The sequence below is a fragment of the Kogia breviceps genome, chromosome 5 (assembly GCF_026419965.1).
Source record: "Kogia breviceps isolate mKogBre1 chromosome 5, mKogBre1 haplotype 1, whole genome shotgun sequence".
NCBI classification, from domain to species: Eukaryota; Metazoa; Chordata; class Mammalia; order Artiodactyla; family Physeteridae; genus Kogia; species Kogia breviceps.
This window is the reverse complement of record NC_081314.1, coordinates 64,313,733-64,338,219: the sequence shown is the minus strand read 5'-3', so window position 1 is coordinate 64,338,219 and position 24,487 is coordinate 64,313,733. Positions and strand designations below refer to the sequence as shown.

The window sequence follows — 24,487 nt, the reverse complement described above, 5'->3', positions numbered from 1 at the left end:
ATTCTTTTCCATTATGGTTTATTACGGAATATTGAATATAGTTCCATGTGCTATACAGTAGGACCTTGTTGTTTATCTATTTTATATATAGTAGTTCATATCTGCTAATCCCAAATTCCTAATTTATCCCTCTCTCACCCTCTTTTTCCTTTGGTAAAAATAAGTTTGTTTTCTATGTCTGTGAGTCTGTTTTGTTTTGTAAGTAAGTTCATTTGTATCATATTTTAGATTCCACATATAAGTGATATTGTATGGTATTTGTCTTTCTCTTTCTGGCTTACTTCATTTAGTATGATAATCTATAGGTCTATCCATGTTGCTGCAAAAGGCAATATTTCATTCTTTTTTATGGCTGAGTAATATTCCATTATGCCACATCTTTATGTATTCATTTGTCAATGGACATTTATGTATTGACAAATGTATTTATTTGTATTTACATTTATTTGTATTTATTTACATTTATTTGTATTTATTTACATTTATTAAATACAAATTTATTTAGTAAATTATTTATTTATTTATTAAATAATATTTAAATATTTATTAAATAATATTTAAATATTTATTAAATAATATTTAAATATTTAAAATCATTTAACAATTTAATAAATTTATTAAATACAAATGTATTTAATACATTTATGTATTGACAAATGTATTTATTTGTATTTATATTTATTTGTATTTATTTGTATTTATTAAATACAAATGTATTTATTCCATTATGCCACATCTTCTTTATGTATTCATTTGTCAATGGACATTGTCAATGGACTTGGTTGCTTCCAAGTCTTGGCAGTTGTAAATAGCTCTGCTATGAACATTGGGGTGTATGTATCTTTTTGAATTAGAGTTTTCGTCTTTTCTGGATATATGCCCAGGAGTGGGATTGCTGGATCATATGGCAACTTCTCTAACTGTTTTTAATTCTTAAAACATTATTGGGTAGTATTCTATGCTCCCAGCAAGGAAACTACTCACCTCACCATATTGTCTGTCAGGACCCCAAGAAACTGATGCTTTATAATGAAGCTTTCTTTCTTTGGTCAACAGACTGTCCCATAAAGTCATAGTCCTTGCAGGCTGATGAAGCCTGATTATATTACAGGAGTCCACATTTGAGCCCAAAGTAATATTTGAAATATGTGTGTGACTGGTATGTAACTACACATTTTAAAGGTATTAAGAGGTCATTTTCATCTGGGCGTTCCAGCCACTGCCTATCTGGTCACTTAGATAAGGATGAGGACTACATCTACTGACTTTATAAGAGAAGACACTGAGGGCCTCCTCCACAAAGCAGTCTTCAAAAGGACACATGGTCAGCCCACACCACTGCTTATCTACTCACAACAGGCTGACAGAAGGGCTATCCCTCCTCTGACTGGACAAGAAAGGGCCCATTTTCCCCAAGAATCTTTCAACTGTTGGGAATTCCCTGGCAGTCCAGTGGTTAGGACTCCACGCTTTTACTGCTGAGGGCATGCATTCAATCTCTGGTCAGGGAACTAAGATCTCACAAGCCGCATGGAGCAGCCAAAACAATTAATTAATTAATTAATTAATTAATTAGAAAAAGAATCTTTTAACTATTAGAACAATTCTACCCACTCTCTTCCCCTCTGGTGGGCACAAAACCCTGTCTGGAGTGTGTAGAAACCATAAACCATTGAGCTTCTGTAGTTAGAGAACCTTCCTTTATCTTGGAAATCTGGAGTTAGCAGCAATGCTTATACATACTCTGCGAGCCTGTGTCTTTTCATAAGTACCCACACATTTAAAAAGCCAAGACTCTGATGTTAGTTTCATATTAGAAGAGAGCTTGTGTCAGACTAATACACAGCCTTGACTCACAGTTTGCCTGCTTCTACTTCCATTGTTTAAATCTGTTGCTTCCTGAGCCTTCTCTGTCCTAGTTTTATGGACTAATCTCATCTCAGGCCTTCTAGACAGACAGAAGGGTTGAAGGATTGCTATTTGTTTATGTATCCCCATTGTCCATTAGATAGAAGGTTTTTTTCCTAAGGACCTGGGACTTAGCTACTTCACGATTCCCCAAAGCATTGAGAACACATGTTCTGGCCCCAGTAGTTGCTCCATAAAGATTGGTGACTGACTGAGTTCTGTTTATTTTGCTCTGATTTTCTATTAAAGAAATATAAAAGGAAATGAAATACAGCAACACTAAACAATAGAATAAGAGAAGATATTTGGACAAAAGCTCTAGGGTACTGACGTGAAATCTCAATCTCTACTATTACCTTATTTTGAATGTTTAACATCAGAGTCATAATTCTATTTTTTCCTTGTATTCATTTAATTACATCAATGATGCAAGGAATGTCTCAGATAATTGTGGCTTTCATATTTTAAAAAGTTGGATGTATATATACTATGTATTCTACACTCTGTTTAACAAATAACAAACCACAAAGGAAATGATGAACAGGAGAATATACCATTCCCCTAATTATACTCCCTGCCAGCTCGCTGAACATGCCTAAATATTAAGGGTCTAAAACAAAATACACCCAGGAATTTGACATGAACATCTCTCTAAGATTAATAGGAGTTAATTACTACCAGATATATCAGTGTTTAAGTAAAATACACTTTTTTATTTCCCGTTCAAATTCCACAAATGCCTTTAGTTAATAGAAAGATAATAAAATGTAGAAATAATTCCTTAAATTCACAAAAGTCATAAACAAAGTCCTTACAGGTTTCCTCATCTACAAAATGAGAACAATGATAAACATCCAGAAATGTTTCTTGCAATGAAGAGCTAATTAAAATACTATAATTGCAAAGTACTTGTGAAACAAAATACAATAAAATATTTTAACAACCATTATAACTATAACAATTATTATAATTCAGCAGCTGGGGAGTAGAAAAGTTTTCTTCTGGGACTCTTAATTAACTAACAGTATTACTGAATTATTCAGCCATGTGTTTACTGTTAACTGATCTGCAGACCGTATCAGGAGGTCTTGAACTGCTGCCCAAGCTTGGTTGGCCATGATTTATCTCTGCCACTGATAGTAAAAGCAGCATGTGAATCTGGCTCAGGAAAAAACCAGACACCTCTACATTTGAGGCCCCATTTCGATATACAATATTGAATAAAAGAACTGGAAAATTATACTACTACTTTACTCAACAGCAATTAAATCCTTAGGAGAATGCATAAATCTAATCTGGATTATAAGGAAAACAGTCAGAACTCTTTATTCTTTTGTAAATTGCAAACTAAATTGAGACACTATAACATCACTGTGCAGGTATTTGAAGGAATTGAAGAACAATCTAGGTCCCAAATGAAGATGAACTTCATTAATTAAAAGTAAAATTAACTACTAAGAGAAGTTTCAAATTATTTGGAGGAAATAAAGAAGATAAAAATTATGAATAAAAATTTAAATTTCCCAGGGAGTTTATAAAACTTCACTTATTGAGACATTTAAGAATAAGGCTTGGGCTTCCCTGGTGGTGCAGTGGTTGAGAATCCGCCTGCTGATGCAGGGGACACGGGTTCGTGCCCCGGTCCAGGAAGATCCCACATGCCGCGGAGAGGCTGGGCCCGTGAGCCATGGCCGCTGAGCCTGCGCGTTCGGGAGCCTGTGCTCCGCAACGGGAGAGGCCACAACAGTGAGAGGCCCGCGTATCGCAAAAAAAAAAAAAAAAAAAAAAAAAAAAAGAATAAGGCTCAGGGCTTCCCTGGTGGCACAGTGGTTGAGAGTCAGCCTGCCAATGCAGGGGAAACGGGTTTGTGCCCCGGTCCGGGAAGATCCCACATGACGTGGAGTGGCTAGGCCTGTGAGCCATGGCCGCTGAGCCTGAGCGTCCGGAGCCTGTGCTCCACAACGGGAGAGGACACAACAGTGAGAGGCCCGCGGACCACAAAAAATAAATAAATAAATAAATTAATTAATTAATTAATTAAACAAATGGGACCTAATGAAACTTAAAGGCTTTTGCACAGCAAAGGAAACTATAAACAAGACGAAAAGACAACCCTCAGAATGGGAGAAAATATTTGCAAATGAAGCAAATGACAAAGGATTAATCTCCAAAACATACAAGCAACTCATGCAGCTCAATATCAAAAAAACAAACAACCCAATCCAAAAATGGGCAGAAGACCTAAATAGACATTTCTCCAAAGAAGATATACAGATTGCCAACAAACATGTGAAAGAATGCTCAACATCATTAATCATTAGAGAAATGCAAATCAAAACTACAATGAGATATCATCTCACAGCGGTCAGGATGGCCATCATCAAAAAATCTACAAACAGTAAATGCTGGAGAGGGTGTGGAGAAGAGGGAACCCTCTTGCACTGCTGGTGGGCATGTAAATTGATACAGCCACTATGGAGAACAGTATGGAGGTTCCTTAAAAAGCTAAAAGTAGAACTACCATACAACCAAGCAATCTCACTACTGGGCATATACCCTGAGAAAACCATAATTCAAAAAGAGTCATGTACCAAAATGTTCATTGCAGCTCTATTTACAATAGTCAGGACATGGAAGCAACCTAAGTGTCCATCAACAGATGAATGGATAAAGAGGATGTGGCACATATATACAATGGAATGTTACTCAGCCATAAAAAGGAATGAAACTGAGTTATTTGTAGTGAGGTGGTTGGACCTAGAGACTGTCATACAGAGTGAAGTAAGTCAGAAAGAGAAAAATAAATACTGTATGCTAACACAAATATATGGAATCAAAAAAAAAAAAAAAAAGAAAGAAAATGGTCAGAAGAACCTGGGGGCAAGATGGGAATAAAGATGCAGACCTACTAGAGAATGGACTTGAGGCTACAGGAAGGGGGAAGGGTAAGCTGGGACAAAGAGAGAGTGACATGGACATATATACACTATCAAACATGAACTAGATAGCTAGTGGGAAGCAGCCACATAGCACAGGGAGATCAGCTCAGTGCTTTGTGACCACCTAGAGGGGTGGGATAGGGAGGGTGCGAGGGAGGGAGATGCAAGAGTGAAGAGATATGGGAACATATGTATATGTATAACTGATTCACTTTGTTATAAAGCAGAAACTGACACACCATTGTAAAGCAATTATACTCAAATAAAGATGTTAAAAAAAAAAAAGAAGAAGGCTCAGGACTTCCCTGGTGGTGCAGTGGTGAAGACTCCATGCTCCCAGTGCATGCGGCCTGGGTTCAATCCCTAGTCAGGGAACTAGATCTCACATGCATACCGCAACTGAGAGTTCAAATGCCTCAACTAAGGAGCCCATGAGCCACAACTAAGGAGTCCTCAAGCCACAACTAAGGAGCCCACATGCTGCAACTAAGGAGACTGCCTGCCACAACAAAGACCTGACACAACCAAATAAATAAATAAAATATTTTTCTTTAAAAAAGAAGAAGGCTCTTTATAAGATTATCATGTGGGGTTATTTTGGATGGAAGCAATAATTGGACTACAAAGCACTTCCAATTATTTATAAGAGTTAGAATATTTTTTACCTTCCATCTACAAAGTGGTATCAATCTTCCCAACTACGTTATATCATTCTACTTGCTGGACTTCTACAACTTTTAAACCAGAAAATAATATTCTGAACTTTGAGCCTAATCAACTAGATTTAATCTAGAAGCCACTGCCTTCACTTTCTTTCATATTCTTTTAAGATAATGATTACATCATTTTGCTTGAGAAAATCCATCCTCCAGCCCAAACCTACGATTTATTTATTTATTTTTGTTTGGTTGGTTTTTGCCTACTATTTATTTTTAACACCCAGTAAAAACATAAGCCACAGAATGCCAATTGCTAAGAAGACAAAGCTGAATGAGAAATTAAGATGTATGTTTCCTGCCATTCAGAATTCCATTGTCCAGAGAAGTAAATAGATACAATCTATTTAGATTCATTAGATGAGTTGGGTTGCTAAGGGTGAGAGACAATACCAACTTTGTTGTCCTCCCTGCATGGCATTTCACACCTGCTTTGTCAAATCTCCCTCTCCACTCTCCATTGCAAATACTTCAGGTAGCAACCATAACTTTTCCAGTCCTCTTTAGGAATTTACAAATAGTCTTGGCTGTGGGAAAGTCCAGTTCAATCTTATAGCATATCTTCAGTACCTTTTACTATTTCTTAACCTTACACTTCCTTCCCTAAAAGAGCTTAAAGAACTCACAGGAGGTCAAGGGGAAGAATTACTTGTCTTGGGCCTTAGTCCTGCTGCTGCACACTTTGGTCCAATCTAAGTATTTTAGATTTTTTTCCCAAATGGTCATCTACTACCTTGGTAGTGAGGCAATTTTGGTTTTCATATCATCACACACTTTCCACTGCACCAAAAGGAAAGTGATCTCAAAAATGAAGAGAATGCTGAATATGTAAATATCAAGAATGTTAAGAATTATGAGGAATAAATAAGAATTTCATAAGAGATTTTCTTTTAACCAGTACATGTAAGATAAAGGCTAGAAGGACTTTGAGCAAGTCACACAGTGGGGACTGAGAGGAACACAGGAAAAAAATGCACAATACCACAGTTTTCATTTTTGAAGAAGTGTTTCTTCCCTTTGGTACTACCTCTTTCCAAAGAATCAAAAACCTTCATGATAAAATTCAAAACTGCATTCCAAAAATAGCATCCCCATTTTACAGATGAAGAAGTTGAGACACAGAGGAGTTAGGTACCTTACTAAAGATCACAGAGCCAGTAAATGGCAAAGCAGGGACACAAATCTGGGAAGTTTGCTGTTGGAGCCTGTGTTATTAACTTATGTGCAGTACTATCTCTTCTGACTATTAAACAAGCTAGTAAAATGATAGAATATTTCAGAGTGGCATGTTAATTAGTGCTTTTGTATTGGTAATTATAATAGTACAATAACACAGAGAATGCGTATAATGGTGGAAGCTTAAGATGTGCTGAAGCCATTTGGAATTAGAAAAGGGATTGTGGTCCCTCCCCCACCCCCACCCCCATATCACTACAACATCCATATCATCAGTATCATGGGCAGATTTACATTTCCCTAAAGGATATTTTCAACAATGGAAGTTGTCCAGTTACTTGGGTAACTTCCCTCTCAACTTCCAATTGGTCAGACATCACACATACAATTCAGCATGAGCACATTTTGCTTAAGACATTTTATATCCAAAATATTTTTAGGTTATCACTGATTCAAGATCTTCAGTGATAAATCTATATTTGAATAGAGTGCTTCCCAAAGTGTGTATCATGGAAAATTGGCCCCTTAGCTTATTCCATGAAAAGAAGATTCCTTAATCAAATAAATCTGAGAAACTGTACATATTGTTTCTCCTTGTTAAAGGTTTGATGTTCACATTAGTATATTTTATTATTGTGGAGAGAACTAAACTAGATAAAACTGTAGAACTTAGGTTAGAATTTCCCAAGTTTGTTTAACATTAGTACATTTTTCTCTTCATAAATCTCTAATAAATTTGCATGGAACTAATGTATCTCTAATGCACTTTAAGACCAGATCACTCAGGTCATTGGTTATCTCTGGAACCACACTGAGAATTTTGTGTGTGTGTGTCGTACGCGGGCCTCTCCCCTTGCGGAGCGCAGGCTCGGGACGCGCAGGCTCAGCGGCCATGGCTCACGGGCCCAGCCTCTCCGCGGCATGTGGGATCTTCCCGGACCAGGGCATGAACCCGTGTCCCCTGCGTCAGCAGGCGGATTCTCAACCACTGCGCCACCAGGGAAGTCCCACACTGAGAATTTAGGAGACAACTAGGAAGGAACCAGACTGGAGGAAGGAGGGTAGAGTTCTGCCATGATTCAATGCCTATGGGCTCTTCAGCAGGTCAACTTACTGCTCTGAGGACCAGGTTCTATATCTACAAATAAGAAAATAAAGTATACTAATGGTTTTTAAACTTTCTTTTTCTTTTTTTTTTTTTAACCAAGAAATGCACTGTACAAAGGAATCTTACCTGAGAGTTCAGATGAAAGTGAAGCTACTACGTATAGGTGATGAGGACGAGAATAAGGGCCTACAGCTCTCCCTGCTCAGACCTTCATTTCCATACCCCAGAACAGTATGAAACTAATAAACTATAATTTCCATCATCCTTGTAATCCTAATTAATTCTATGCTTTAAACATGGCTCGCTGCCTATGTAACAAAAAACTTTTGTCTGAGCATATTTAAAAGCTGTTAGACACTGAAATGGATGAATAATCGTTAGATGGGATTTTATCCCTTCAGAACTTTTTCAGAATAAGTATATCAGCCTTGCATGTGAGGGTTTTTAAAAAATATAAGCCAAAAATCCATTTGGCCTGTTAAGTGTGCATTGACACCATCCAAACATATCTAGTCCATCCCTGCCACCATGAATCACCCCCACCTTCTGTCAAGGCTCCTAAATCACTAGGACAAGAGACAACAATCTTATGGTAACAGCAAATTCAGAATTGCCTCTGAAGTAGATTCCCACAAAAGCCAAACCAATAGGTTCCTAGACATGAAAGAAAGCTCATTAAATGTCTTTTAGGATTGCTGCCTAAATGTGATCAAGACCATCTTGTGCAGAATAAGTGTGCCTTGGGACCCTTTACAGGGAATGCCCCAAGCCAGGATACTGAGGTGACCAGATGGCTGGGAACTGGTTCAGGGAAACAACACTCAGAGGAAAAGGAATGGCTTATACCAACTAAGGTCAGCTCCATGGGGGTTGAATTCATGCTCACAAATGTTCTTAGTCAGAGCTCTATGTGTGTCACCCACAGTCATTCCTCCTGAGTTTTTAGAGGGGATTCTACCAGTGTATGCTGCTTCTTGTTACAGGTGTTGCTTTTTAGAGAAATGTAGAACTAATAGTCCTCTGGAAATTCAAGTAAGAGCCATTCCTTATTTCATGTTTATCTAGAAATGCTCAATAGTAGAATGTATGAATCCTCTGTCCCCTGCACAGGAAATCCCTTGGTTTTCTTACTGCCCTGTGATAGATGTTTGACAGTCAAAAATCCCAAAATGTATACAATACCATGATTTAAAGAGTTTACTAAGGACAGTACATCATTAGGGCTCAATTCCAACAAAGGAGACTGCACGATGACTTACCAGAATGACGAGCCCCTCTGACCTCTGAATGCAACAACCTGTGTGTAACGCTAGGAGCATACTGGGGCCATCCCCACACCTCTTCTCAACTATGAGTACCCTGGGCCGGGGTAGCAAGGAGAAACAAGAGTTCATGCGGATGCTCATCCAAACCTGCCCTTCTCTGGTGTCTACACAACTGATGTGTGGATAGAAAGCCAGATTTGCTTGTGCTCTAATGGTCTGACAACTCATCATGGTCCCAGCTCACAAAGCTCCACACTCATCACCATTGGGACTTGCCTTTTATCTCCATGGCAAATGGAGATAATCCATCTCCATAGCCCTCTGACATCAGCAGAGGCACCCTGTGTCCTTTTGCTGATACCAGGTACCTGCCTCCATGTCCAAGTCGGAATATAATGAGAGGCAAATGTGAGCTTTTCATTTTAAGCCTGTGTTAGTCTGGGTTTTCCAGAGAAACCAAAGCAACAGGATGTGTGTGTGCATGTGTGTGTATGTAATTTATTATAAGGAATTGGCTTGAGTGATTATGGAGGCTGAGAGGTTCCATGATCTGCAGTTTGAAAGGTGAAGACCCAAGAAATCCAGTGGAGTAGTTCCGAGAACCAGAGGTGGATCATGTAAGTCCCGGTCAAGGGCAGGGAAGACCAATGTTCAAGCTCAACCAGTCAGGCAGAGAAAGTTCCCCCTTTTCCACCTTTCAATTATTTTCAGGCCCTCAACAGAATGATGCCCACCCACATTGGTAAGATAATCTGTTTTACCCAACCCACTGATTCAAATGCCAATCTCGTCTAGAAACATTCTCATAGACACACCCAGAAATAATGTTTAATCTGAGCACCCTGTGTCCCAGTCAAGATGACACATAAAATCAATCATCACAAAGCCCCATACCAGAAGCTTAGTTTCCTACCTAATCAACCTCCATACAAGGAAAATGCTAATAACGTCTCCTGATAGGGTCAGTGACCTAAGAGACTGGCTCCTTGGAACTGCACACGGGGCCACACAAAGAAGCTGCTGTTAAGTATCACCTTCTGTCCAGATCAACTCTTTACTCTCAACCACTCCTTAAAGGATTCCCACAACCCTGAAATTTTTAGAATACCCACATTACACTCCTCCTCAGAGTTTGGCCACCAGCTTTGCCTACATATCCCATAGGTCCCGCACTCCACCCATCCTTCCCTATCTCAAAATCCCAAGCAAGTAATTCTCCCACAGGAGCAGCATTCAGATCTGAAGTTCTAACACTGAAACTGCCCCGCAAATAGAAGAGGTTCCAGGCTACAAGAAAAGGGAACCCAAGTATGGCAACATGGGTAACTGCCTTATTGCTGACCTCGTGAATACAGCCAGCACCATGACCCAGAGAATATCGAAAAGGCAGCCTCCAACATCAGGCTCAGCCTCTGGCACAGTCCCACATCAGCTCATTTGCTTACAAACCCAACCCATTACTCTGTGTTAGGCCTCTGAATCTCCATGCGTCTTGCTTGATACTCCAGCTCATATATTTATACTCCTTTCATTTTGTAACACATCATACTCTCCTCTCTTGATTGCCTTTCTCCCCACCCCCAAAATACACCTCTAACTTCAATTTTTACCTTGAATACATTGCCTCTTTATTTTCTAACTTGATTACATTTCTGACTATTGCTCCACGATTAGACATTCCCTTAGCCTGCCTGGGCTCTGCAGCATGCAACTTGACTGTTCCTTCAAGAAGGATCAAGTAGTCCATTGGCAATTCATGGAAGTGAAACTCCATTGTCCACAAAGTCTGTTCACCCGTGCACCCCCTCATTTCCAATCTTGTGAGAAGAGATAAGAACAAGTCCCTGCTCAAGCTTCAACTCTATTTTTGTGAGTAATTGGCTTTTCTTTGGGAAATAGTTGTAAAATATAAAATTAATGCTGAGAGGGCTTCCCTGGTGGCGCAGTGGTTGAGAGTCCGCCTGCCAATGCAGGGGACACGGGTTCGTGCCCCGGTCCGGGAAGATCCCACATGCCGTGGAGCGGCTGGGCCTGTGAGCCATGGCCGCGGAGCCTGCACGTCCGGAGCCTGTGCTCTGCAACGGGAGAGGCCCAGCAGTGAGAAGCCCGCGTACCAAAAAAAAAAATTAATGCTGAGAAAACTTCTCAATACTATTTCTATAATTGGCTCATGAAAAACTTCCTCTAACAACCCCAAAAATAAGAGTGGGATTGCCCCATCCTCTCTTACATACTCATTCAAAGTCAGCATATCCAAAATTGAACTTAACTCTCTACCCCCAAACACAACACTCCTTTCCTGTTCTCTCTCATTAAACAGCAGATTTTTTTTCAAATTCCCTAGAACAGACTCGAGTCCTTCAACTCTCTTTCTTCTCACTCATTCCCAATATCCAATCACCATATTCTATCGATTCTATCTCCTACGTCTCCCTCAAATCTATCCACTTCCTCATTTCAGGCACCATAAGCTCTTCCTAAATGACTGTAAAGCCTCCCAACCAGATCCTGCTTTCCATTTCTATCCCTGCTCCCACTTCACCTGCCTATCATGATGTAACTAAAGTAATCTTCTAAAACACAAATATGTCTATGCCACTCTTCTGTTCAAAATACTTCCATACCTCCCTATTATGCTTAGAATAAATACCATACTCCTTAGCAAGACATACAAGCTGGTCATGATTCGAGCTTTACTTTTCTCTCCATCTTTATTTCTCCCCACTCCTCTCCTCTCACTGTACAACACTCCCTGAGTGAGTCACCTTTTTCACCTTTGGGACTTTACACATGCTGTTTCTGCTCCCTGAAATATTCCCCCTATCCTGCCAAATCTTCACCTGTCCAACTTTGTTCATTATTCAAATATCAGCTTGACCCCTACTTCTTCCAGGACATCTCCCCTAAACCATCCCAATGCACCTCCAGACCTGGCTGAATGACCTTCCCATGTGTTCCTGTTACACCACTGGATTAAAACTATTGTAGTACTTATCCTACTATATTATAATTATCCATAAAACCAGGAATTACTTGTAATTTTAATCACCTCTCTCCCCTAATGAGTTAAGAACAATTTCTTACTCCCTGCTTAATCCCCAGCACCTAAAAGAGTATCTGCATCAAATAAGCACTCAATTAAAAACAAGTTGATGAATAAATGGATGTTGACATTTACCTCCTAGAGACTGCCCGTAATGATCACTGAAACCTGACTTCACCACTGTAAGAGAAGTTGGACAGGGCCACATTGGGTGGTTTGCTCTAAGCACAGGATTTCACTGTAGGCATACTAACTAGAATGTTTACTCCTAGGAAATATCATTAGTATTTCCTCTTCAGGTCTATGGAAGACACACTTCTTTGGGATGAGTCCAAATTCAAGGCAGAGACAGTGCCTAGCCTTGATGTTATCAGTTGCATAATCCTGGTGGAATGTTGAATAGATCACAATTCTGAATTTTTCCGTTATTCATAAATCAGAAAAAAAGATTGTACATTATTCTTTTCCTTACTTTAAAATCTATCCAGCCTGGAGAAATTAAGGAGAGCACCAATTCAGAAAACAACCTGGTTCTGCTATGAAATACTTTCTCTAAACTGACCTATTTTATATGATGAGCTACTTAACGATACAACTCAGGAATATGTCTCCTAAAATACCATAGAATACAGCATTGCTCTGAATTTTTGACAGTACCTGGGTGTGGTACATCAGCAATTCATTCCCTAGCACTGAAAGACTGAAGATCAGTAACTAAATCATATAAGTGCTTATCAAGTAATTAAGTTATTAAAATGACATAAATCAGTCAGTGCATATCTTGCTTTTGTCTTTGGTTCTTTGTCTTCTCCATTTTACTAGTCAAAACACTATTTTCAGCACCATTCTCAGGAATTAAGAAAGCTATATTTAAACAATGTTAATAGGAGTGACATAAACCTGCCCGAAGGAATCACAGAAGTCTAAGGTTACACCCCCTTGCACTTAGCAAGGAAAAATAGACAGTAGCAGCCTGAACTTGGAATTCTAAAGCTTTTGTTACAGAGCAACAACCTATATACTTCCTAAATCATTTTTTCCCTTATCACTGGAGCTTTTTACTCTTGTTGTTCATATGAAGGTTAAAATTTATCAAGCGCAAAAATAGTCACCACAGTAAAAAACACATTTATGGAGCCAAATAAAGGCTAATGTATTTTCATTGTTAATTAGAATTGTGGAAGGGTGTTTTTATTCTTTCAAGTTTAATTCAGAAATATTTAAAGTTCTTATTTTCAACTGAATTTGAGTCTGGGGAGGTTTGAAGGGAATGACCTTCAAAATGAGCAAAGAAATTATTTCCCAAAGTCATTGATTTAGATTTCCTGATTGTGGTGATAACCTGCAAATTAGATTTGGGGAAATTCAGTGTGTTTGTTGTGGTAGGGGGTGAATAACACTGACTTAGAAGTCTGTCCTTCAGGGAAGAGAACCCTACCGAAATTCAGAAAACCATTCACTGACCATTTAAAACCAATTGAAAAATGTCAAGACCCTTTTAAAGATGGTTATTAGAAATGCAAACAGAAAGTTATCTCTGACTCTCATAAGCAAAATAAACAAAATGATGCACACTCTGGAAGATATTTTGTTAGTTCCCAAAAAAAAGAAGCCTAACTTGCTTCAAAAGTGAAGATGATCTACTAGCCTATGGATAGAGTCATTGCCAGTAAAGATGAGGATCACAGATGAAAGAACATTCAATTTGTCCAGGAGGAAGTCATTAGAACTCCTTTGGTAAGTACAATTTCAGTGCAGAGGATAGTGATAAAGTAGCTGAGAGAAGGTCAAGAAGAAAGTCAGAGGTGAGGAAGTGATTCAAACATCTGATGGGTCTAGAATAGACTGAAGGAAAGGTTTTTAGTTGAAGAATGAAGAAAAGTTAATGGATTTTGGGCGGCTGGGTTTAATAAGAGAAAAAGGGAATTAAAGTTAAAAGATAAAGGAGAGTTTCAGAGAAAAGTTATGGGAAAAGAATACCATAAGGAGAAGTTTATTCAGCCCAAAGTTCTAGAAAAGAGAAAAGCAGGAATATGAAGGCACAAACGTGAGGAAATATAGAAAGAAGTAAGACAGAAAATGAAGGCAGCATAAAGGAATAAAGAAAAACAGAGAAGGGTAGGATGAAGAGAGACTATTCTGGAGAAGTTAGACAATAATGTCTTAAATGAGAACCTCAGAAAAAAAAGTAAGAATAAAAACTATAAAATTTTGAGAGACAGCTGGAGGAAACTGTAAAAGGTCTTGGGCTAAAGTTAAAGGAAACAAACGGAATAGGGATGTGCTGTAGTACAAGATTAAAACAAAAGTTGCAAGAGCAAAGAACAAACTTTTACTGAAGGTTTTTGTCCAGAAAATATACCACTACCACCACCCCTGCCCGAAAGGGCAAAATAAAATGAAAACAGGAGGATGAAATGATGACAATCCAAAGGCAGGAGTGGGTAAAGCAAACATAAAGACAAAAAAACAAGAAAGTTCGGGTAAGAAAAGTAGAACTCTTTATGTGGTGAGCAGAGACATAAGGGATCAAGGGAACGGGAGAGCACATTCTGGGCAGAGAGAAACAAGTATTAAATTTCCTTGAAACATACAGTTATTGAGTTCAACTTACCTTGGGTAAAATCATTCCCAAACAAGAGGGAATTTAGCCATGACCTGTAAGACTCTTCTTTCCTGTAAGTTAAAATAGCTTGAAACATAGGGCACAGTATTCATGTACACTACTTCCCATGATGGTGTGTAATTTCACCTGGTGTTTATAACAAACTCACCATATATCTCCAGGATGAACAAAGTTGACAGACAATTTCCTTTCCACTGTCATTAGCATCTACTCACCTTTCTGGTTTATACCTGTTAAATTTTAATACTAACTCCAAGGATTTTCAAAATGTTCCATAATTCAAGACCTGAGAGTTAAATGATGAAGGAATGTCCTGGAGTACTTCCTTAATACCTAGACAGCCCGATCTACTTTTATTATAAGCTTCTGACAGTCTACCATTTCCTTTTGCCATTTTGTGAAGATGCTGACACCAACTTAAAAGACATTTCATCACAGTACTAGGACTTCACAGGTGGAGAAGTGGAAAGAATACGTGTTTTGCACAGATGGAATTCAAATCCCAGCTTTATAATGCTGGGCAAGTTTCCTGTCTTCTCTGAGCCTCAGTTTCATCATCTATAAATTTAGGATAATAATATTTACCTCCTTGGTTGCTGTAATATTTACCTCCCAGTTGTTGTAAATGAAACAGTGTACAAAGAATAATTTACAAATTGCTTGGCACAGAGTAGGTACTCCTAAATTACAATTATTACTGTTATTTACATGTCTGAGGTATGAGAACCTCACCTAGCTGTAAGTTGTCTTGCTCTGGGTCACTCCACGAAATTTTTAACCTTTCCTGAAGCCAACATAATATTAGTCATTTTTTAGAAACAGATATGGCTTATTTTTTGGAACACTCTTCTTTCCAAAGTTTAATATTAATGTTATTGATAGTGTAAAATCAGGTCTCCTTTATATTAAAGTTAGACTATTCATTTCATTTCTTTCTTCGTTCTCACCACAGTTTTCTAATAAACTATAAAAATGTTATTATTTTATTTTCATATAAATAAAATATTTTCATATATTATGCCTTGAAAGTATTAAAGCTGATTAAATATTGAACATACTGTACCACCTATTTTGATGACAGGCTTCTAACATCAGGTGAGTATAAGTCAAAGCTTGTTTTCAAAAAACATTAAATATATAAATATACATTTAAGATATATATTAGCATACATATATGATATGTGCTATATACATTATGTATATGTTTATTATTATATATAAAATATATAATATTTTAAGCACTTTCTTACATGCTATCAGTATGCTAAAATGTCATTTAAACATTTGTGTTTAGGAAAAAAAACCCACCTTTTCAGAAGTTCAGACATTCTCTTTCTGGCTTTGTTCACTTTTTATAATGCAATAGCACCTAAAGAGAAGCACATCAAACTTCCCATCACTGATAGCTTCAAGGGTTTAGATTCTTGCCTAAGAGCAAGAGGACCCTGGGGAAGCACAAGCAAATGGAGAAGAGGTACCAACAAAGGGGTCAGAGACTTTGGACTCAAGAACCAACACAGACACACACGTCCCCAACTTCACAATGTCACCAAGAACCACCTCTGTTAACAAGGTATTTAAAGCTTTTGAGAGCAGGACTAGTCTTTCCCTCCCCCATGCCTCAGTAACAGTTGACATCTCTGTTGTTAGCACATTTGTCACTTATATGTGACAAATGTCTCCTCAGGAGACCGAATTGAGCTGTGGAACAGCAGGAGCCACATTGTGGGTTTTGGGGTGGTTTTTTTTGAGAAGATGTTCAATACCCTTTTGTGGAATGAATGCTTAGCACCAACATGAAATGACTGCTGGGTAACCAGTAACCTCCTTCTTGCCAAACACAGTGGCTTTGCCCCAGCAAACAGCTTCTGTTAGACAATCTTAACTTCAACAATCCCCTCTATGCTTATTACTCTGAAATCTACACCTTTAGCCCTAATCTCCTCACCAAGCTCTAGAACGTCTCCCCTCCAAGATACCTGCTTTCAAATTCAACATAGCCCCAAACAAAATTCATTCTGTTTACTTCAAAAGAGCTTCCTTATTTTTTGATCATGGCATCACAATTTTTTCCAGCATTTTCCAGAGTATGTGTTGTATAGCCACACTTTCATGTAAGAAAGAGATATTTTGTTCAGTTAATTTGAAAGAAAGTTGAGTTAAATACAGTTTAAAAGGTTTCTTTTTGGAAGGACTTCTCAGAGCCTTATATATGCTAATGTGTTTTGTGAGTCTCGAAAATGAGTATTGAGTAAATACTGTTTGCAAATATATTTGATTATGGGAGTCTTTCTAGAAGTTTCTCTCAGAATGGACCAGCTTCACTGAAATACACATAACAAAATCTTATCTTAGTCATCCATGACTCTACCTTCTTTTATGTTATTTCCTATATCTAAGTAGTTATCAAATACTAATAATTCTTTTGAAATATCTCTTTGCTTTCCATTCCTGCTATTCATACACGAATAACTCCCCTGATCTAAGCTTGTAACATTTCACACCTTGATAATAGCCTTTCTGTTGAATCCCTTTCTTAACCACCAGACTAAACTTCCTACACTATCATTTTTATGTCATTTTCCTGCTTTAAACAAACAAACAAGACCCTTCTGTTGTTCCCAGGATCAAGTCAAACTCAAAACCTGGAACTTGTCATCCTATTCACAGGCTTAGTCCCTCCGTGCCTCTATCTGAGTCCTCCAACCAACCAAGTTGGTCCTGCCATAGTCTGTTAGAGATAGTATGCTCCTTCTCAACTCATTCTTTGCTCACTAAACCTCAGCCCACCTAAACTGGAATATCTTTCCCCTTGGTTAGGCAGTTTACATGCATAGGGAATGGCAAATATGAGGAATGGAAGCTACAGCTCTCCCCTCCTGTGCCCATGGAAAATTTACTCATTAATCACAACTCTTTCTGACCTTAGTTTCTACCTCAGAATCCTTCTGAACACAGTGCTTTAGGAAGATACTACTGACAAGCCTATTGAAGCTGATACACAAAATAAAACAGAAAAAGAAAAAGATAATGGGCTTCCCAGTGATAAAGACCAATTTCTCATTTTATTCTATTTTATTTATTTATTTATTATTTTTTTTTTGGCTACACTGCACCGCATGCAGGATCCCGGTTCCCCAAACAGGGATCGAACCTGCGCCCCCTGCAGTGGAAGCATAGAGTCCCAACCATTGGACCACCAGGGAAGTCCCAACTTTGGACTCTGACCTCTATGAACTTTAGATTCTTCACCTCTGAAATGGGAATAATGCTCCCTTCAGCAGTTTGTTGCAAAAGGTCAAATGAGTTGATATGCATAAGGGCCCACTAAAGAGGCACAGAGTAGATGATCAGTGAACATCTCTTCTCTCCTCCTCCCCTTGCTCTCTACCTGTCTAAATATTATACACCCTTCGCCAGGCCTCCTTGGCCAGGCTAACCCATGCTGACAAGGCTCTTCTCTCACTCCTCTGGTCATCTGCATTTTCATCCTGGACACTCAATCTAGTTGTGTTGTCCAACTGTGTTGAATTAACTTTCCTTAGGCCCCTGACCTCACAAGCCCTTGACCTCTCACCTCAAGTGACACCCATCTCTACAACACTGGTTAGTTTCTGATACAGCCCTACCTCATACTTCAACATGGTTCACAGCTCTTCTGAAAGTCCTCTCTAACCAAAGATATCTGTTCATCCCCCTTTAACCCTTGACTTCCAAGTCTGTGTCCTACTCTCATCAGCCTAATCCCTCCAATTCTCCTGATTTTTTGAGTTCATAAGCTTCCTTCTGTCTTTCTTTGCCTTCCTGCCAAGTCTGGGTCCCCTGGATGATCATTCAGTGAAGCACTAACCACAAGCCTAGAATTCCCTGCCCCTGTATTTTCCGCCATTGCTTCCATGCCAAGCACAAACCACTATGGACCTTCCTTGGCTCCCAGTCCTGTATTGCTGAGCGTTGCTTTGTGATTTGAGACCTGGAGACTGTATTTTTCAGGGAACCATGCCCAGCCTTTCTCTATTTACTAGTTCTGTCCTTAAGCAGTAGTCTCAGAATGGTATATTCACACACACACACACACACACACACACACACACACATATACACACACACACTCTTTTAAAATGCAGATTCCTGGACCCCAGCCCTCAATTATTCTGATTGAGTTGGCCTAGTGTAAAACCCAGGAATCTATATTCTAAGAAGTACCCAAAACAGGAGTGGGAAAACTACTGCCTATAGGCCAAATGTGGTTCATTGTTTATTTTTGTACTACCCTCAAGCTAAGAATGGTTTTACATTTTTGAGTGATTAAAAAAACATCAAAAGAAGAATATTTCACAACATGTAAATATTAACATTTCAGTGTCCATTATTTTTTCTTTTTTTAGGGACTTTATTCTCCTAGTACAATTTTAGGTTCATAACAAAATTGAGAGGGAGAGGCAGAGATTTCCCATGTAGCCACAGACCCTATGCATGCACAGCCTCCCCATTATCAACACCCCTCATCAGAGTGGACATTTGTTACAGTTGATAAACTTACACTGACACATCATTATCACCCAAAGTCCACAGTTTACATTAGGGTTCATTCTTGGTGTTGTTCATTTTATGAGTTTGGACAAATGTATTATATACAATGACATTATCCACTATGATATCATATGAAATATTCTCACTGCCCAACGTTAATAAAGTTCTATTAGAACACAGCTACACTCATTTGTTTATGCATTACCTATGGCTGCTTTCATGATACAACAACTAACTTGAGTAGCTACAACAGAGACCACATGACCCACAAAGTCTAAAATATTTACAATCGGTCACTTTACAGAAAAAATTTGCTTATTCCTGACTTAGAAGATACTGCTGCAGTATCAGAGACCTCACCTTAAGGTATCCTTATGTAACAAGGATACATGCTACCTAAACTTCACCTCTTTTCTTCATCTCTTAATGATGCACTAACACCCTGGAGTCTGTTTCAAGTCTTTCACTTATCTCATCCCCTTCTCTCTATATGGACCTCCTCATTCTCAGCAGATACCTAACCTCTCATTTTACAAAGAACATCAATAAGGATTCCTTCAAGTTACTTCTCTTACTTCCTTTACCCCATGTGAGACTGAAACTATTCCAAAAAATCACAAGGCCTAATGGTATCTTTAGTATGGGCTTGTGTTCATATCCCAGCTCTGTATTTACTTTGTTGTGACTCTAGGCAAGGCATCAAACTCTAGGTTTTATTGTGTATAAAACTGACTGACAATGCCTAGCTCAGAGGGCTGTTGTGAAAGTGAAGTAAAATAACACGGGCTTGGCATAGAGCAGGTAATCAATAATGCTTTCTTTATTCCACCTGACTCCGAATTACTAATAGGTCACATTTATTAAAAACCAACTAATGTGTCAGATACTTCATATTCATTATCTCATTGAGTTCTGACAGAAACACCAAGATAGAAGCTAAATCATACTGTCTACCCAAATTTTCTTCATCAATTATCCACTTTTTCTTTCAGTTCTCACCCCTGATGACTCTGTTTCTCATATAGTTATACATATAAATGTGCTCAGTCTTCCTCTCAGCCTTGCCACAATCTCATCTTCCCTGCAACAATAAAAAGGAACTCCTACTCACACTTTAACCCCTTGCAATTCAGTTTCTATTTTTTTGATGAATCCACTAAAATGGCTGTTCCCAATTGGGAACAAATGGTTCCTAAGAACACCAAAAATTCTTAGCTCTCAAAAATCACTGGCATTTTCTTGGTACTTATTCTGCTTTAAAGTAAATAACATTCTAACCACCAAAGAGTAAACAACCATGAAAACAAAATTCTCCTTGGCTGCCATAACTCACCCTGGTGGTTTCTTTTGCTTTTCTGACCACTTCTTTTTAGTTAGCTTCACTGGCTTCTAATCTTCTTTCTCATTCTTTTCTCCTGTCCTCTGTACTCTTCTCCTCCCTCTACAGTTTTACAGTTGACCCTTGAACAACTGGTGGTGGTGTGGTGGTTAATTCATGTATAATTTATAGTTGGCCCTCCATATCCATGGTTCTCCACATCTGCAGATTCAACAAATGACCATGTAGTCTGTAATATTTACTATTGAAAAATAACTGCATGTAAGTGGACTTGTGTAGTTCAAACCCACAGTGTTCAAGGGTCAACTGTACTTTCTATAACTTTGGCTTCAGCTACCTTATTATACAAATCAAAACTAGCTGTGTGTAGCCCTAACAGTACTTTAAATTATTTTTATCCTTTTTTCAAACCATGGACTAAATGTCTATTCATATTCAAACTCAATCAAGGGCAAAACCAAAGCTCCCTTAAAATTAAGTCTTTCTCCTGACTTCTCTATTTTGCCAAGGGATGCCATCATTCCCTGAGACTTAAAATCATAGAATCATCTTTTATCTCTTACTCTGCACTACCTTGACCTCAGCAGCTACCATATGTTTAAAATATGTCTAAAATATTTCTCCGGTCTCCCTGTCCCCAATTCCTTACCTCCCAATCAATCATCGATCCATAACAGTTCTGCTTCAGTGAAACTGCTCCTTTTAACATCATTAACATCCTCCATGTTGAAAAACCCAACAGAATTATTTCAGGACTCCTTTTACTCTATCCCTTTGGTAATAGCACTCTCTCTTTCCTTCTTGAAAGTCTACTCCCTTGGTTTCTGGTTTCTTCCACACACATACCCCTCCCTCCTGTGTGATCTCTTTCCATTGAGTTCATCCTTCTATTATGGAACTTATTCAAATCACACATTTGGCTGGGAGCTCCTTGAGATTAGAGATGCTATGTCAGCCTAACACATAGTAAGCACTAAGTAAATTTCTGTTGAATTAATGAGTGAATTAATTCTCTTTCATTCCATTTCTACTGTCACTACTCTGATTGAGCCTCTGGTTCCCTCTCACCTGGTCTATTTCACAAGTTTCTTAAACAGCTTCCTTACTTTCAACCTACTCCAAACATTTCCAGGTGTGGTAACCAAGTTCATTTTCCTAACGCAGATCTGTGGACCACGTCCTTATCTTATACAAAAACCTTCCACTTGCTCACAGAATTGAACCAAACCAATGAATTCGGAATTCAAAGCCCCCACAGTAAAAGTCCAATGTGCCCTCCATGATCTTTTAAGACTGTTGTATGCTAACCCAAAACCCCACATTCTTTGTGCTTTGGTTCCCAAGCTCCTTCTGTTGTAATTTTTCATCCTTTCAAGGTCTGCTTTCTCCATAATACCTTTCTGTGTGTGTGTGTGTGTGTGTGTGTGTGTGTGTGGTACGCAGGCCTCTCACTGTTGTGGCCTCTCCCGTTGCGGAGCACAGGCTCCGGACGCACAGGCTCAGTGGCCATGGCTCACGGGCCCAGCCGCTCCGCGGCATGCGGCATCTTCCCGAACTAGGGCACGAACCCATGTCCCCTGCATCAGCAGGCGGATTCTCAACCATTGCGCCACCAGGGAAGCCCCATAATACCTTTCTTGATCCCACATGGGTGAATAACTTTTTTTAAAAAATAAGTTTATTTATTTATTTGGTTGTGTTGGGTCTTCATTGCTCCGCGCGGGCTTTCTCTAGCTGCAGCGAGCGGGGGCTACTCTTCGTTGTGGTGCGTGGGCTTCTCATTGCAGTGGCTTCTCTTGTTGCTGAGCACGGGCTCTAGGCAAGAGGGTTTCAGTAGTTGTGGTTCGTGGGCTCAGTAGCTGTGGCTCACGGGCTCTAGAGCACAGGCTCAGTAGTTGTGGTGCTTGGGCTTAGCTGCTCCGTGGCATGTGGGATCTTCCTGGACCAGGGCTCGAACCCATGTCCCCTGCATTGGCAGGCAGATTCGTAACCACTGCACCACCAAGGGAGTCCCTCGGTGAATAACTTTTGATCTTTGATATTTTAATCCATGTAGCATTGTTTATACTACTTTGATGAGCCATAATATTTCCAGGCTATTATTGTGATTAGTGATTGGCCTTATTGAGTAACCTAGCTTGCAAACTTTCTGAGAGCAAGAACTATGCATTCTTCATCTGACATTCCACCTCATAATGCATTTTCGATGAACATTCAGTGAATTAATAGTTGTTTAACTATCTTATATGTATTAAAATACTTTGCATTTAATTATCTCCCATGTTAAAAAAAACTCTCCCTTAATGCCCAAGTTCTGCTCTAGCTTTGACCAAATCCTTCCCCAGTGAGGCTGACTGAAATAATCGTCCATAGATGCAATCTCCTCTCTCATTCCTCCCACTCACTTCTTAGCTCACCGCAATCTGGTTTCCACATCAGCCCTCTACCCAAAATGCCCTTGCAAAGTCAATCACAATCTCTTTGTTGCTAAATACAGTGTGCCCTTCTTGGTCCTTAACTTACTTGACATTTCTGTTCCAAGATGGTCCCAGGTTTCTATCTTGAGCCCAGAACTCACCTGAGCTCCATATTTATATATCCAGTTCTCTGCAAAGATATCCTCAACTGAGTGTCAGACCCAGTAGGGTGCTCAATAATATTTGTTGAATGATGACTACCTCCCAAGCTTGCTCTCCTCGGTCTAGATAAGTGCTTTGTAACCTGTTTTATCCTATACCTTCTTATTTATTAAAATGTAAAATCTAATGCCCCCTCAGTACCAAACACATTATGATACAGCTACCCACCTTTCACCCAGAGGGTTTTGCAGGCTGAGAATGACTGACCCTCTGTACATTTCCATCAGACATCAGACCAAGATGATCCTGTGGAGCATTAGTTTCTGATGTTTAAATTATTAACATAACAATATTTGTTGAATTTTCCAAATATAAAATTACACTATAATATTAAATGTGTTCATATGCTTTTTGAAACATTATACAGCAACCTGAATGGCCTGCTGCCCATAGCAGGTTGGGGGTCACCCTTCCCCGCCTACTGCCCATCCTCCCAGTTGATAATCCCAGTGTTAGAAACTCTTTAAGGCAGAGTGCAGCTCTAAAATTGTGTGACTTTAGGATATAAAGTCTTTAAACATTTTTGATCCCCTGGAATTTTCCCTTTCTCTCCCTCATCCTCTGTCCTCTACCTCCCTTCATCCTTCTAGCCCCTCCTCCTTTTTTTTCTTATTTTCACACTGTATTGATCATGGATTGTGCTATCCCTGTGGGCATCTGGACTTTTATTTTTTATTTTTTTGAAGGCCAGAAAAGTAACTTGTCCATTTGGGAATTCTCTATGAAGAAATACAAGTGACCATTTCCTGGGTCATATCTAGAAGTCCAAAAAAGAAAAATTTTCCAAGTTGCTTTGGGTAAGTCATCCAAGCAAGGTTGAGAAGAGAGGTCTGCTCTGTGTTTAAAGGGCATTATTTCCAGATCTGGCTTCCCCAACAAACAAGAGAAAACCTGAATTCATGCATAAGCCATAGCTGAATTCAAATTTGCTGCATAGCAGAAGCTGGAGGGGAAGCCTTAACATTCCTTCTGCACACATCTTCATTTCACTGTGTCCTGCTTGCCCCTATCTTTGAACTGTTAGAATGCTAAACTATAGGATAAAGTACTTTGCTCTTCCTTCAGTTTACGAAAGAGATTGAAAATAACTTTGGGGTATTTTTTTCACAGCACATTTTTACCCACGTATTTTACTCACTTTACCCATGTCTTTTTACCCCCACTGAGCTAGCTTATATATGTTAAGAGAGCTTGC

General features: G+C 39.0%; 1 long non-coding RNA gene across 9 annotated transcripts in view; it reads right to left on the bottom strand.

Moving 5' to 3' along the window:
• LOC136794244 (uncharacterized) overlaps window positions 1–24,487 on the bottom strand; it is a 692,340-nt gene that overhangs the window by 538,839 nt on the left and 129,014 nt on the right. The window contains exon 1 of one of the 9 annotated variants that reach the window (XR_010840684.1): window positions 16,090–16,132. The exons of the other annotated variants lie outside the window; for them this stretch is intronic. This is a non-coding gene — a long non-coding RNA (uncharacterized lncRNA). Of the gene's footprint in view, window positions 1–16,089; window positions 16,133–24,487 lie in introns of those variants that run through there. 9 annotated transcript variants of the gene reach the window in all.